This window comes from Oncorhynchus nerka, linkage group LG20, assembly GCF_034236695.1.
Source record: "Oncorhynchus nerka isolate Pitt River linkage group LG20, Oner_Uvic_2.0, whole genome shotgun sequence".
Taxonomy (NCBI): domain Eukaryota; kingdom Metazoa; phylum Chordata; class Actinopteri; order Salmoniformes; family Salmonidae; genus Oncorhynchus; species Oncorhynchus nerka.
The window spans coordinates 71,223,622-71,238,551 of NC_088415.1; positions in this window are offsets into that span (position 1 = coordinate 71,223,622).

Below are 14,930 nucleotides of genomic sequence, written 5' to 3' on the forward strand. Positions count from 1 at the left end.
CAACAAGCCTACCTGGTTAAATAAAGGTGAAATAAAAAATAAATAAAAAAATGACAACCTGCTTGAAAAGGCTCCTAAAGACTCTCAGACCATGTGAAACAAGATTCTCTGGCCTGATGAAACCAAGATTGAACTCTTCGGGCCTTTGGCCTGAATGCCAATCGTCACGTTTGGAGGAACCTGGCACCATCGCTATGGTGAAGCATGGTGATAGCAGCATCATGCTGTGGGGATGTTTTTCAGCTGCATGGACTGGGAGACTAGTCAGGATCGAGGGAAAGATGAAGGGAGCAAAGTGCAGAGAGATCTTTGATGAAAACTTGCTCCAGAACGCTCAGGATCTCAGACTTGGGCGAAGGTTCACCTTCCAAACAGGACAACAACCATAAGCACACAGCCAAAACAACGCAGGAGTGGCTTCGGGACAAGTCTCTGAATGTCCTTGAGTGGCCCAGCCAGAGCCCGAACTTGAACCCGATCTAACATCTCTGGAGAGACCTGAAAATAGCTGCGCAGCGACGCTCCCCATCCAACCTGGCAGAGTTTGAGAGGATCTGCAGAGAAGAATGGGGAAACTTCCCAAATACAGGTGTGCCAAGCTTGTAGTGTCATATCCAAGAGTCGAGGCTGTAATCGTTGCCAAAGGTGCTTCAACAAGAACTGAGTAAAAGGTCTGAATACTTATGTAAATGTTATATCTATTTTTATCAATTTGCCAAAAAATCTTAAAAACAGTTTTTGCATTGTTATTATCGGGTATAGTGTGTCGATTAATGAGATGAAATGAAAAAACTACTTAATCAGTTTTAGAGTAAGACTGTAAGGTAACAAAATGTGGAAAATATCAAGGGGTCTGAATGCTATCCGAATGCACTGTAGATATTCCACGTGCACAAAGTGACACTGAACATTGTCACCACATCCTTAGGCATGGAGCAATAACCAATTGCCAGGTAGAAACTGCTGCTGGGCCAATGTGTGACTTGTGACACTTGACTGTATGATACCGACCCACTAGGATGAGACATGTTTTATATCTTCAGTGAGGCATGATGATAACCTTTAACATGATCACTGAAAGCATATTATTCTCTCAGACAGATTGTCGGTTGAGTGCAGAACTGCCATTAGTCTTGACGGTACTGTCCAAACATTAGTTTTCATGACATAGATAGTTGACATTGAAAGCTTAAATGGTTAAAGGTAGGTTACTTATCCTGTAGGGTCTCATTCCCAGTACTGTCAACCTGTTGAATTCAATATTGAAATATCTGATTGAATGATACAGAAATATCTGAATCAGGAAATGCTTACTTAATACTTAATGCAAAGTATCTAATACTTCATGCAATGCACTGCATGCAAACTATTTAAATCGGGAAAGACTTATTGTGTGTAGTTGTTTTCCTAGTATGTAGAGTTTCATGACAGAACTTAATCCCTATATGTACAGTGAATAAAATCACACTGAAAAACCAATTTGAGAGGTTTATACTGTATTTGTAACATTCCTATTTCTATGTTAGTCTGTGCCCTAGTGTTCGTTTGTGAATGGCTCACCATGCCTGTTACACCTAATTTATTTCTAAACCTCAGGGTGGCGCCATGTGGCTTTATTGAAGGTAACCCTAAATCAAATGCATCTGAATGTGTAAAACCACTTTAGAGCCACTGTAAAGAACCCCGTTAAAACAAATTAGACTTCGATCATAACAGATGCATCGGATTCTTCAGCGATCATTAAACGTAGCCAACTACACGCACCTCTCCACTTTAAGGTAGATTGAATGACAAAGATTTGCCAGTGTGTGAGGGGCTGGTGGTGCCACTTGGTGGAGCCCCAGACCTTTCCTGCATGCTACCCACCATTCATCCATCCCTGATCTCTCGTTCTGGATGGCAGTCATAACTAGCAACATCTGAAATATCCACACTGTATCCTCTTTATGAACAGTCTCATAAAGTACGGACTGAAGCAGATTGACTGTCTTCCTGGAGATCTCACTGGTTCTTAAAGGTCCAATGCAGCAATTTTTTAAAATCTCAATAGCAAATCATTTCTGGGAAACAATTAAGTACCTTACTGTGACTGTTTCCAATTAAAGTGGTAAAAAAATGAAACAAAAATGGATTCTTAGCAAAGATCATTTTTTCAAGCAAGAATTTTGCTACACTCTATGTAGAACAAATAAAGGTTCTTCGGCTTTCCCCATGCGAGAACCATTTGAAGAACCCTTTTTGTTCCAAGTAGAACCCTTTGGGAACCCCTTTTTTCTAAGAGTGTAGTACTGTCTGGGAGTAGTCTGAGTGGGGAGGGGAAAACTAGCTGTTATTGGCAGAGATGTTTGGAACTCTATTTTTACCACCTTGTGATGTCACCAGGCAGGCCAAAACTCCATCTCACCAAAACAGGCTGACATTTCAGGTGGTCTTTTCAAACAGATCTTACACTAACAGGGCATTATCATAATTTTCACAATTTCACAGTATTGTTCCAAGCTCTTGGTGTGGAAATATACTGTGTATAAAACACAGGAAATCACGTTTTTGACTGCACTGTGTTTTTTAATATAACAACTCCCATAATGTATTACATTTAGCATCAGATAAATGCCTTAGTCATCAGAGAAAATTTAAGCAATTGGCAGGTGGATACCAACACTTAACCTTCAGAATATCCGTAGGTCATTTGTGAAGCTGAAGATAGGAAATAAAGTAGATGGCTTTCAATTCATATTACGATTGGTAGATAATATGGCATGGACATTGTAGTGAAGGCACGTGCTTGCCGGCCATGGTGTATCGATCATCTGTGTTACATGTTAGATGTAAATAGATGTTGATTGTCTCTGCTCCATCAATAATGCAATCTAATGTGTTTGATATGGATGATGATGCTGTGTTTCACTTAGAAAGCTTTGTGACCTACACATTCATTTCCCATTAACCCCCCTAAAAACAAGGACTAATGATAGACAAAGACGGCTGTCTCATTGTAAAGCAAATTGTTTTGCTGATGATCTCTTCTGTCATGAGTCAAAGTGTGACTAATAGCCAACTACAGACATGATTTACTGTATCTGTGTTGTCAATACATGTGACAATAGCACTGAGAGGGTGTGCGTGTCTGTGTCTGTCTGTCTGCATTGATAACTGTAAAACAGTAATACTTTAATGACTAGTAAGAGATTGCTCTTCTGAATAGTAACTCATGTGAATTATGGCTGTATACTGTGGTTTACATTAAGGAGGATTGGGCTACAGTAGGGTGTCAGTGAAAGTTCAGAAAGACTTACTCATGATGATCGTACTTGTAGAATTACTAGTACTTTACAGCATGTCACTCCTAATTAGCTTTGTTGTATTGTATTAAGTCAAACCATGCTATCGAATAACATGATATTTTATTGTCTTGTGGATGACATTATCCCACAGTAAAGATTTTGATAACCAGCTACTTCCTCCCTCCCCTCCCCTCCCATCCACTGGCACATGGCCCAGAGAGAAGCTTAGGATCGTCCGTAGAGCTCTGCACATTTACAATGCTCACGACTAATTATAAATGTGGCTCAGCTTAGGCTTGTTTCCCAAATGGCACCCTATTCCCTATATGGGCCCTGGTCAGAAGTAGTGCACTATGCAGTGAATAGGGTGTCATTTGGGATGCACATTTAGGTCTGTTCTCAGTAAAAGCCCTGAGTAAGCCTAACATCTCTAACACAAAGGCAGTGACTGACTCATTGAAGTGTCTCACACAGCTGGCTGGTGTGTTTACGGACATATTCAATCTCTCCCTATCCAAGTCTGCTGTCCCCACACGCTTCAAGGTGGCCACCATTGTTCCTGTACCCAAGAAGGCAAAGGTAACTGCAATAAATGACTGAATAAATTGCCCCGTAGCACTCACTTCTGTCATCATGAAGTGTTTTGAGAGACTAGTCAAGGATCATATCACTTCCAACTTACCTGTCACCCTAGACCCACTTAAATTTGTGTTCTTCCCCAATATGTCCACAGACAATGCAATCGCCATCACACTGCACACTACCCTATCCCACCTGGACAAGAGAAATACCTAAGTAAGAATGCTGTTCGTTGACTACAGCTTAGCATTCAACACCATAGTACCCTCCAAGCTCATCATTAAGCTTGAGGCCCATGGTCTCAACCCCGCCCTGTGCAATTGGGTCCTGGACTTCCTGACGGGCCGTCCCCAGGGGGTGAAGGTAGGAAATAGCATCTCCACTTCGCTGATCCTCAACACTGGGGCCCCACAAGGGTGCATTCTCAGCCCCCTCTTGTACTCCTTGTTCATCCATGACTGCGTGGCCATGCATGCCTCCCAACTCAATCATCAAGTTGCAGACGACTCAACAGCAGTAGGCTTAATTACCAACATTGACGAGACAGCCTATAGGGAAGAGGTGAGGGCTCTCGGAGTGTGGTGTCAAGAAGACAACCTCTCACTCAACATCAACAAAACAAAAGAGATGATTGTGGACTTCAGGAAACAGCAGAGAAGAGCACCCCCTATTCACATCTATGGGACAGCAGTGGAGAAGCTGGAAAGTTGGAGTACACATCACGGACAAACTGAAATGGTCCACCCACACAGACAGTGTGGTGAAGAAGGCGCAACCGCAACTCTTCAACCTCAGGAGGCTGAAGAAATGTTGCTTGTCACCTAAAACACTCAAACTTTTACAGATGCACAATTGAGAGCATCCTGTCGGTCTGCATCACCGCCTGCTACAGAAACTGCACCCCCATAACCCTAGGGCTCTCCAGTGGCTGGTGCTTTTGTCACGACTTCCGCCGAAGTCGGCTCCTCTCCTTGTTCGGGCGGCGTTCGGCGGTCGAAGTCACCGGCTTTCTAGCCATCGCCGTTCCATTTTCCATTGTTCCATTTGTTTTGTCTTGTTCCCTGCACACCTGGTTTTCATTCCCTAATCACACTGCATGTATTTATTCCTCTGTTCCTCTCCATGTCTTTGTGTGAAATTGTTTTGTGTTCCGTGTTTTATGTGACGCGCTAGGCTGGCTTTCATTGTACCGTGGCTATTCCACATAGTATGTTTCTTTGTAAACATTTAGCATTTGTGACTGTTTTGCGCTTTGCACTTTTGCCTATTTGTGCTGGAGGTTTTACGCAGCTGCGTTCGTCTGCTGTTTGCTACTGCCTAAATAAAGTGTGCACCTGTTCACAACTCTGCTCTCATGCACCTGACTTCTCTGCTGCCAATGACTGGAATGAACTACAAAAATCTCTGAAACTGGAAACACTTATCTCCCTCACTAGCTTTAAGCACCAGCTGTCAGAGCAGCTCACAGATTACCTGTACATAGCCCATCTATAATTTAGCCCAAACAACTACCTCTCCCCCTACTGTATTTATTTATTTTGCTCCTTTCCACCCCATTATTTCTATCTCTACATTGCACATTCTTACACTGCAAATCTACCATTCCAGTGTTCTACTTGCTATATTCTATTTACTTCGCCACCATGGCTTTTTTTTTTATCTCACCTCATTTGCTCACATTGTATATAGACTTATTTTTCTACTGTATTATTGACTGTATGTTTGTTTTGCTCCATGTGTAACTCTGTGTTATTGTATGTGTCGAACTGCTTTGCTTTATCTTGGCCAGGTCGCAATTGTAAATGAGAACTTGTTCTCAACTTGCCTACCTGGTTAAATAAAGGTGAAATAAAAAAAATAAAATGAAATCTCATATGTACAGTATATACTATATTTTATACCATCTATTGCATCTTGCCTATGTTGGTCTGTCATTGTTCATCCATATATTTATATGTACATATTCTTATTCCATTCCTTGACTTTGATTTGTGTGTATTATGTAGTTGTTGTGGAATTGTTAGATTACTTGTTAGATATTGCTGCACTGTCAGAACTAGAAGCACAAGCATTTCGCTACACTCGCGATATCATCTGCTAACCATGTGTATACAATTTGATTTGATCCTCCGTGCCTGATATCCTGATTACCAGAGATCAAACACACATCTTTAAACACATGCTAAGAAAAATCGGGATGGGATGAAAAATGAAAAAAGACGTGAGACATCTTGGAAGTTATTTTGGATGTGGGAAACTCAGTCTCTCTGTCTCTCTATCTCTGTCTCTCTCTCTCCAGCACCATGACATTTTCTGCAATACAAGGATGCAAAAAAGACTTGAATGTTCTTATCACTGTATATGTACTATTCTGTATCCTCATATTGTTCCTTGGAAGCTACTATAGCGTAGAGAACAAAAACACAGCTGTTGATTCAAGTATAGCATATACCGCCCGAGTCTATCTGATCGAAGAATTTAATTTTGCCATGAAGTTCATAATCTGAGTCGATAAAGTTTTGTGACAACTTCTGTAATCATTTTCCCACAGCCAATCACCACGGGAGGTTAATTGTTTTAAAGACTCGTTCTTCATCTGCATTCTACTGTCCTACCTCTCACCTCCTGTTTCTTTCGACACACCTGCCTTGGATTTCAAAAGTATTTCCTGGAAATGGTAGTTAGAAATAGCCTGTATGGTCATGCATAATTCCCTAAAATGTTACTGTTTTCATTTGAAACCATCGGTCTGCTTAGGATGAATAAAGAACTGTAATTGTAATGGTCGTGTATGTGTTACAGTAGCTCTCTGTTCTATTCGGCTGGATAGCCAGGTGACGATGTGGTGCATAACCAGGTGACGGTGTGCTGCATAGCCAGGTGACGGTGTGGTGCATAGCCAGGTGACGGTGTGGTGCATAGCCAGGTGACGGTGTTGTGTATAACCAGGTGACGGTGTGGTGCATAGCCAGGTGATGGTGTGGTGCATAGCCAGGTGACGGTGTGCTGCATAGCCAGGTGACGATGTTGTGTATAACCAGGTGACGGTGTGCTGCATAGCCAGGTGACGATGTTGTGTATAACCAGGTGACGGAGTGGTGCATAGCCAGGTGACGGTGTGGTGCATAGCCAGGTGACGGTGTGCTGCATAGCCAGGTGACGATGTTGTGTATAACCAGGTGACGGTGTGCTGCATAGCCAGGTGACGATGTTGTGTATAACCAGGTGACGGAGTGGTGCATAACCGGTTGACGGTGTGCTCCATCGCCAGGTGATGATGTTGTGTATAACCAGGTGACGGTGTGGTGCATAGCCAGGTGACAGTGTGGTGCATAGCCAGGTGACGGTGTGCTGCATAGCCAGGTGACGATGTTGTGTATAACCAGGTGACGGTGTGCTGCATAGCCAGGTGACGATGTTGTGTATAACCAGGTGACGGAGTGGTGCATAGCCAGGTGACGGTGTGGTGCATAGCCAGTTGACGATGTTGTGTATAACCAGGTGACGGAGTGGTGCATAGCCAGGTGACGATGTGGTGCATAGCCAGGTGACGGTGTGGTGCATAGCCAGGTGACGATGTTGTGTATAACCAGGTGACGGTGTGGTGCATAGCCAGGTGACAATGTTGTGTATAACCAGTTGACGGTGTGCTGCATAGCCAGGTGACGATGTTGTGTATAACCAGGTGACGGAGTGGTGCATAACCAGGTGACGGTGTGCTCCATCGCCAGGTGACGATGTTGTGTATAACCAGGTGACGGTGTGGTGCATAGCCAGGTGACAATGTTGTGTTTAACCAGGTGACGGTGTGGTGCATAGCCAGGTGACGGTGTGGTGCATAGCCAGGTGACGGTGTGGTGCATAGCCAGGTGACGGTGTGGTGCATAGCCAGGTGACGGTGTGCTGCATAGCCAGGTGACGATGTTGTGTATAACCAGGTGACGGTGTGCTGCATAGCCAGGTGACGATGTTGTGTATAACCAGGTGACGGAGTGGTGCATAGCCAGGTGACGGTGTGGTGCATAGCCAGGTGACGGTGTGGTGCATAGCCAGGTGACGGTGTGGTGCATAGCCAGGTGACGGTGTGGTGCATAACCAGGTGACGGAGTGGTGCATAGCCAGGTGACGGTGTGGTGCATAGCCAGGTGACGGTGTGGTGCATAGCCAGGTGACGGTGTGGTGCATAGCCAGGTGACGATGTTGTGTATAACCAGGTGACGGTGTGGTGCATAACCAGGTGACGGTGTGGTGCATAGCCAGGTGACGGTGTGGTGCATAGCCAGGTGACGATGTTGTGTATAACCAGGTGACGGAGTGGTGCATAGCCAGGTGACGGTGTGGTGCATAGCCAGGTGACGATGTGGTGCATAGCCAGGTGACGATGTGGTGCATAGCCAGGTGACGATGTGGTGTATAACCAGGTGACGGTGTGGTGCATAGTCAGGTGACGGTGTGGTGCATAGCCAGGTGACGATGTTGTGTATAACGAGGTGACGGTGTGCTGCATAGCCAGGTGACGATGTTGTGTATAACCAGGTGACGGAGTGGTGCATAACCAGGTGACGGTGTGCTCCATCGCCAGGTGACGATGTTGTGTATAACCAGGTGACGGTGTGGTGCATAGCCAGGTGACGGTGTGGTGCATAGCCAGGTGACGATGTGGTGCATAGCCAGGTGACGATGTGGTGCATAGCCAGGTGACGATGTGGTGTATAACCAGGTGACGGTGTGGTGCATAGTCAGGTGACGGTGTGGTGCATAGCCAGGTGACGATGTTGTGTATAACGAGGTGACGGTGTGCTGCATAGCCAGGTGACGATGTTGTGTATAACCAGGTGACGGAGTGGTGCATAACCAGGTGACGGTGTGCTCCATCGCCAGGTGACGATGTTGTGTATAACCAGGTGACGGTGTGGTGCATAGCCAGGTGACGGTGTGCTGCATAGCCAGGTGACGATGTTGTGTATAACCAGGTGACGGTGTGCTGCATAGCCAGGTGACGATGTTGTGTATAACCAGGTGACGGAGTGGTGCATAGCCAGGTGACGGTGTGGTGCATAGCCAGTTGACGATGTTGTGTATAACCAGGTGACGGAGTGGTGCATAGCCAGGTGACGGTGTGGTGCATAGCCAGTTGACGATGTTGTGTATAACCAGGTGACGGAGTGGTGCATAGCCAGGTGACGATGTGGTGCATAGCCAGGTGACGGTGTGGTGCATAGCCAGGTGACGATGTTGTGTATAACCAGGTGACGGTGTGGTGCATAGCCAGGTGACGATGTTGTGTATAACCAGGTGACGGTGTGCTGCATAGCCAGGTGACGATGTTGTGTATAACCAGGTGACGGAGTGGTGCATAACCAGGTGACGGTGTGCTCCATCGCCAGGTGACGATGTTGTGTATAACCAGGTGACGGTGTGGTGCATAGCCAGGTGACGATGTTGTGTTTAACCAGGTGACGGTGTGGTGCATAGCCAGGTGACGGTGTGGTGCACAGCCAGGTGACGGTGTGGTGCATAGCCAGGTGACGGTGTGGTGCATAACCAGGTGACGGTGTGCTGCATAGCCAGGTGACGATGTTGTGTATAACCAGGTGACGGTGTGCTGCATAGCCAGGTGACGGTGTGGTGCATAACCAGGTGACGGAGTGGTGCATAACCAGGTGACGGTGTGCTCCATCGCCAGGTGACGATGTTGTGTATAACCAGGTGACGGTGTGGTGCATAGCCAGGTGACGGTGTGGTGCATAGCCAGGTGACGGTGTGCTGCATAGCCAGGTGACGATGTTGTGTATAACCAGGTGACGGTGTGCTGCATAGCCAGGTGACGATGTTGTGTATAACCAGGTGACGGAGTGGTGCATAACCAGGTGACGGTGTGCTCCATCGCCAGGTGACGATGTTGTGTATAACCAGGTGACGGTGTGGTGCATAGCCAGGTGACGATGTTGTGTTTAACCAGGTGACGGTGTGGTGCATAGCCAGGTGACGATGTTGTGTATAACTAGGTGACGGAGTGGTGCATAACCAGGTGACGGTGTGCTCCATCGCCAGGTGACGATGTTGTGTATAACCAGGTGACGGTGTGGTGCATAGCCAGGTGACGATGTTGTGTTTAACCAGGTGACGGTGTGGTGCATAGCCAGGTGACGGTGTGGTGCACAGCCAGGTGACGGTGTGGTGCATAGCCAGGTGACGGTGTGGTGCATAACCAGGTGACGGTGTGCTGCATAGCCAGGTGACGGTGTGCTGCATAGCCAGGTGACGATGTTGTGTATAACCAGGTGACGGTGTGCTGCATAGCCAGGTGACGATGTTGTGTATAACCAGGTGACGGTGTGCTGCATAGCCAGGTGACGGTGTGGTGCATAACCAGGTGACGGAGTGGTGCATAACCAGGTGACGGTGTGCTCCATCGCCAGGTGACGATGTTGTGTATAACCAGGTGACGGTGTGGTGCATAGCCAGGTGACGGTGTGGTGCATAGCCAGGTGACGGTGTGCTGCATAGCCAGGTGACGATGTTGTGTATAACCAGGTGACGGTGTGCTGCATAGCCAGGTGACGATGTTGTGTATAACCAGGTGACGGAGTGGTGCATAACCAGGTGACGGTGTGCTCCATCGCCAGGTGACGATGTTGTGTATAACCAGGTGACGGTGTGGTGCATAGCCAGGTGACGATGTTGTGTTTAACCAGGTGACGGTGTGGTGCATAGCCAGGTGACGATGTTGTGTATAACCAGGTGACGGAGTGGTGCATAACCAGGTGACGGTGTGCTCCATCGCCAGGTGACGATGTTGTGTATAACCAGGTGACGGTGTGGTGCATAGCCAGGTGACGATGTTGTGTTTAACCAGGTGACGGTGTGGTGCATAGCCAGGTGACGGTGTGGTGCACAGCCAGGTGACGGTGTGGTGCATAGCCAGGTGACGGTGTGGTGCATAACCAGGTGACGGTGTGCTGCATAGCCAGGTGACGGTGTGCTGCATAGCCAGGTGACGATGTTGTGTATAACCAGGTGACGGTGTGCTGCATAGCCAGGTGACGATGTTGTGTATAACCAGGTGACGGTGTGCTGCATAGCCAGGTGACGGTGTGGTGCATAACCAGGTGACGGAGTGGTGCATAACCAGGTGACGGTGTGATCCATCGCCAGGTGACGATGTTGTGTATAACCAGGTGACGGTGTGGTGCATAGCCAGGTGACGGTGTGGTGCATAGCCAGGTGACGGTGTGCTGCATAGCCAGGTGACGATGTTGTGTATAACCAGGTGACGGTGTGCTGCATAGCCAGGTGACGATGGTGTGTATAACCAGGTGACGGAGTGGTGCATAACCAGGTGACGGTGTGCTCCATCGCCAGGTGACGATGTTGTGTATAACCAGGTGACGGTGTGGTGCATAGCCAGGTGACGATGTTGTGTTTAACCAGGTGACGGTGTGGTGCATAGCCAGGTGACGGTGTGGTGCACAGCCAGGTGACGGTGTGGTGCATAGCCAGGTGACGGTGTGGTGCATAACCAGGTGACGGTGTGCTGCATAGCCAGGTGACGGTGTGCTGCATAGCCAGGTGACGATGTTGTGTATAACCAGGTGACGGTGTGCTGCATAGCCAGGTGACGATGTTGTGTATAACCAGGTGACGGTGTGCTGCATAGCCAGGTGACGGTGTGGTGCATAACCAGGTGACGGTGGTGCATAACCAGGTGACGGTGTGCTCCATCGCCAGGTGACGATGTTGTGTATAACCAGGTGACGGTGTGGTGCATAGCCAGGTGACGGTGTGGTGCATAGCCAGGTGACGGTGTGCTGCATAGCCAGGTGACGATGTTGTGTATAACCAGGTGACGGTGTGCTGCATAGCCAGGTGACAATGTTGTGTATAACCAGGTGACGGAGTGGTGCATAGCCAGGTGACGGTGTGGTGCATAGCCAGGTGACGATGTTGTGTATAACCAGGTGACGGAGTGGTGCATAGCCAGGTGACGGTGTGGTGCATAGCCAGGTGACGGTGTGGTGCATAGCCAGGTGACGGTGTGGTGCATAGCCAGGTGACGGTGTGGTGCATAACCAGGTGACGGAGTGGTGCATAGCCAGGTGACGGTGTGGTGCATAGCCAGGTGACGGTGTGGTGCATAGCCAGGTGACGGTGTGGTGCATAGCCAGGTGACGATGTTGTGTATAACCAGGTGACGGTGTGGTGCATAACCAGGTGACGGTGTGGTGCATAGCCAGGTGACGGTGTGGTGCATAGCCAGGTGACGATGTTGTGTATAACCAGGTGACGGAGTGGTGCATAGCCAGATGACGGTGTGGTGCATAGCCAGGTGACGGTGTGGTGCATAGCCAGGTGACAATGTTGTGTATAACCAGGTGACGGAGTGGTGCATAGCCAGGTGACGGTGTGGTGCATAGCCAGGTGACGATGTTGTGTATAACCAGGTGACGGAGTGGTGCATAGCCAGGTGACGGTGTGGTGCATAGCCAGGTGACGGTGTGGTGCATAGCCAGGTGACGGTGTGGTGCATAGCCAGGTGACGGTGTGGTGCATAACCAGGTGACGGTGTGCTGCATAGCCAGGTGACGATGTTGTGTATAACCAGGTGACGGTGTGCTGCATAGCCAGGTGACGGTGTGGTGCATAACCAGGTGACGGAGTGGTGCATAACCAGGTGACGGTGTGCTCCATCGCCAGGTGACGATGTTGTGTATAACCAGGTGACGGTGTGGTGCATAGCCAGGTGACGGTGTGGTGCATAGCCAGGTGACGGTGTGCTGCATAGCCAGGTGACGATGTTGTGTATAACCAGGTGACGGTGTGGTGCATAGCCAGGTGACGGTGTGGTGCACAGCCAGGTGACGGTGTGGTGCATAGCCAGGTGACGGTGTGGTGCATAACCAGGTGACGGTGTGCTGCATAGCCAGGTGACGGTGTGCTGCATAGCCAGGTGACGATGTTGTGTATAACCAGGTGACGGTGTGCTGCATAGCCAGGTGACGGTGTGCTGCATAGCCAGGTGACGATGTTGTGTTTAACCAGGTGACGGTGTGGTGCATAGCCAGGTGACGGTGTGGTGCACAGCCAGGTGACGGTGTGGTGCATAGCCAGGTGACGGTGTGGTGCATAACCAGGTGACGGTGTGCTGCATAGCCAGGTGACGGTGTGCTGCATAGCCAGGTGACGATGTTGTGTATAACCAGGTGACGGTGTGCTGCATAGCCAGGTGACGATGTTGTGTATAACCAGGTGACGGTGTGCTGCATAGCCAGGTGACGGTGTGGTGCATAACCAGGTGACGGAGTGGTGCATAACCAGGTGACGGTGTGATCCATCGCCAGGTGACGATGTTGTGTATAACCAGGTGACGGTGTGGTGCATAGCCAGGTGACGGTGTGGTGCATAGCCAGGTGACGGTGTGCTGCATAGCCAGGTGACGATGTTGTGTATAACCAGGTGACGGTGTGCTGCATAGCCAGGTGACGATGGTGTGTATAACCAGGTGACGGAGTGGTGCATAACCAGGTGACGGTGTGCTCCATCGCCAGGTGACGATGTTGTGTATAACCAGGTGACGGTGTGGTGCATAGCCAGGTGACGATGTTGTGTTTAACCAGGTGACGGTGTGGTGCATAGCCAGGTGACGGTGTGGTGCACAGCCAGGTGACGGTGTGGTGCATAGCCAGGTGACGGTGTGGTGCATAACCAGGTGACGGTGTGCTGCATAGCCAGGTGACGGTGTGCTGCATAGCCAGGTGACGATGTTGTGTATAACCAGGTGATGGTGTGCTGCATAGCCAGGTGACGATGTTGTGTATAACCAGGTGACGGTGTGCTGCATAGCCAGGTGACGGTGTGGTGCATAACCAGGTGACGGAGTGGTGCATAACCAGGTGACGGTGTGCTCCATCGCCAGGTGACGATGTTGTGTATAACCAGGTGACGGTGTGGTGCATAGCCAGGTGACGGTGTGGTGCATAGCCAGGTGACGGTGTGCTGCATAGCCAGGTGACGATGTTGTGTATAACCAGGTGACGGTGTGCTGCATAGCCAGGTGACAATGTTGTGTATAACCAGGTGACGGAGTGGTGCATAGCCAGGTGACGGTGTGGTGCATAGCCAGGTGACGATGTTGTGTATAACCAGGTGACGGAGTGGTGCATAGCCAGGTGACGGTGTGGTGCATAGCCAGGTGACGGTGTGGTGCATAGCCAGGTGACGGTGTGGTGCATAGCCAGGTGACGGTGTGGTGCATAACCAGGTGACGGAGTGGTGCATAGCCAGGTGACGGTGTGGTGCATAGCCAGGTGACGGTGTGGTGCATAGCCAGGTGACGGTGTGGTGCATAGCCAGGTGACGATGTTGTGTATAACCAGGTGACGGTGTGGTGCATAACCAGGTGACGGTGTGGTGCATAGCCAGGTGACGGTGTGGTGCATAGCCAGGTGACGATGTTGTGTATAACCAGGTGACGGAGTGGTGCATAGCCAGATGACGGTGTGGTGCATAGCCAGGTGACGGTGTGGTGCATAGCCAGGTGACAATGTTGTGTATAACCAGGTGACGGAGTGGTGCATAGCCAGGTGACGGTGTGGTGCATAGCCAGGTGACGATGTTGTGTATAACCAGGTGACGGAGTGGTGCATAGCCAGGTGACGGTGTGGTGCATAGCCAGGTGACGGTGTGGTGCATAGCCAGGTGACGGTGTGGTGCATAACCAGGTGACGGAGTGGTGCATAGCCAGGTGACGGTGTGGTGCATAGCCAGGTGACGGTGTGGTGCATAGCCAGGTGACGGTGTGGTGCATAGCCAGGTGACGATGTTGTGTATAACCAGGTGACGGTGTGGTGCATAACCAGGTGACGGTGTGGTGCATAGCCAGGTGACGGTGTGGTGCATAGCCAGGTGACGATGTTGTGTATAACCAGGTGACGGTGTGGTGCATAGCCAGGTGACGGTGTGGTGCATAGCCAGGTGACGGTGTGCTGCATAGCCAGGTGACGATGTTGTGTATAACCAGGTGACGGTGTGCTGCATAGCCAGGTGACGATGGTGTGTATAACCAGG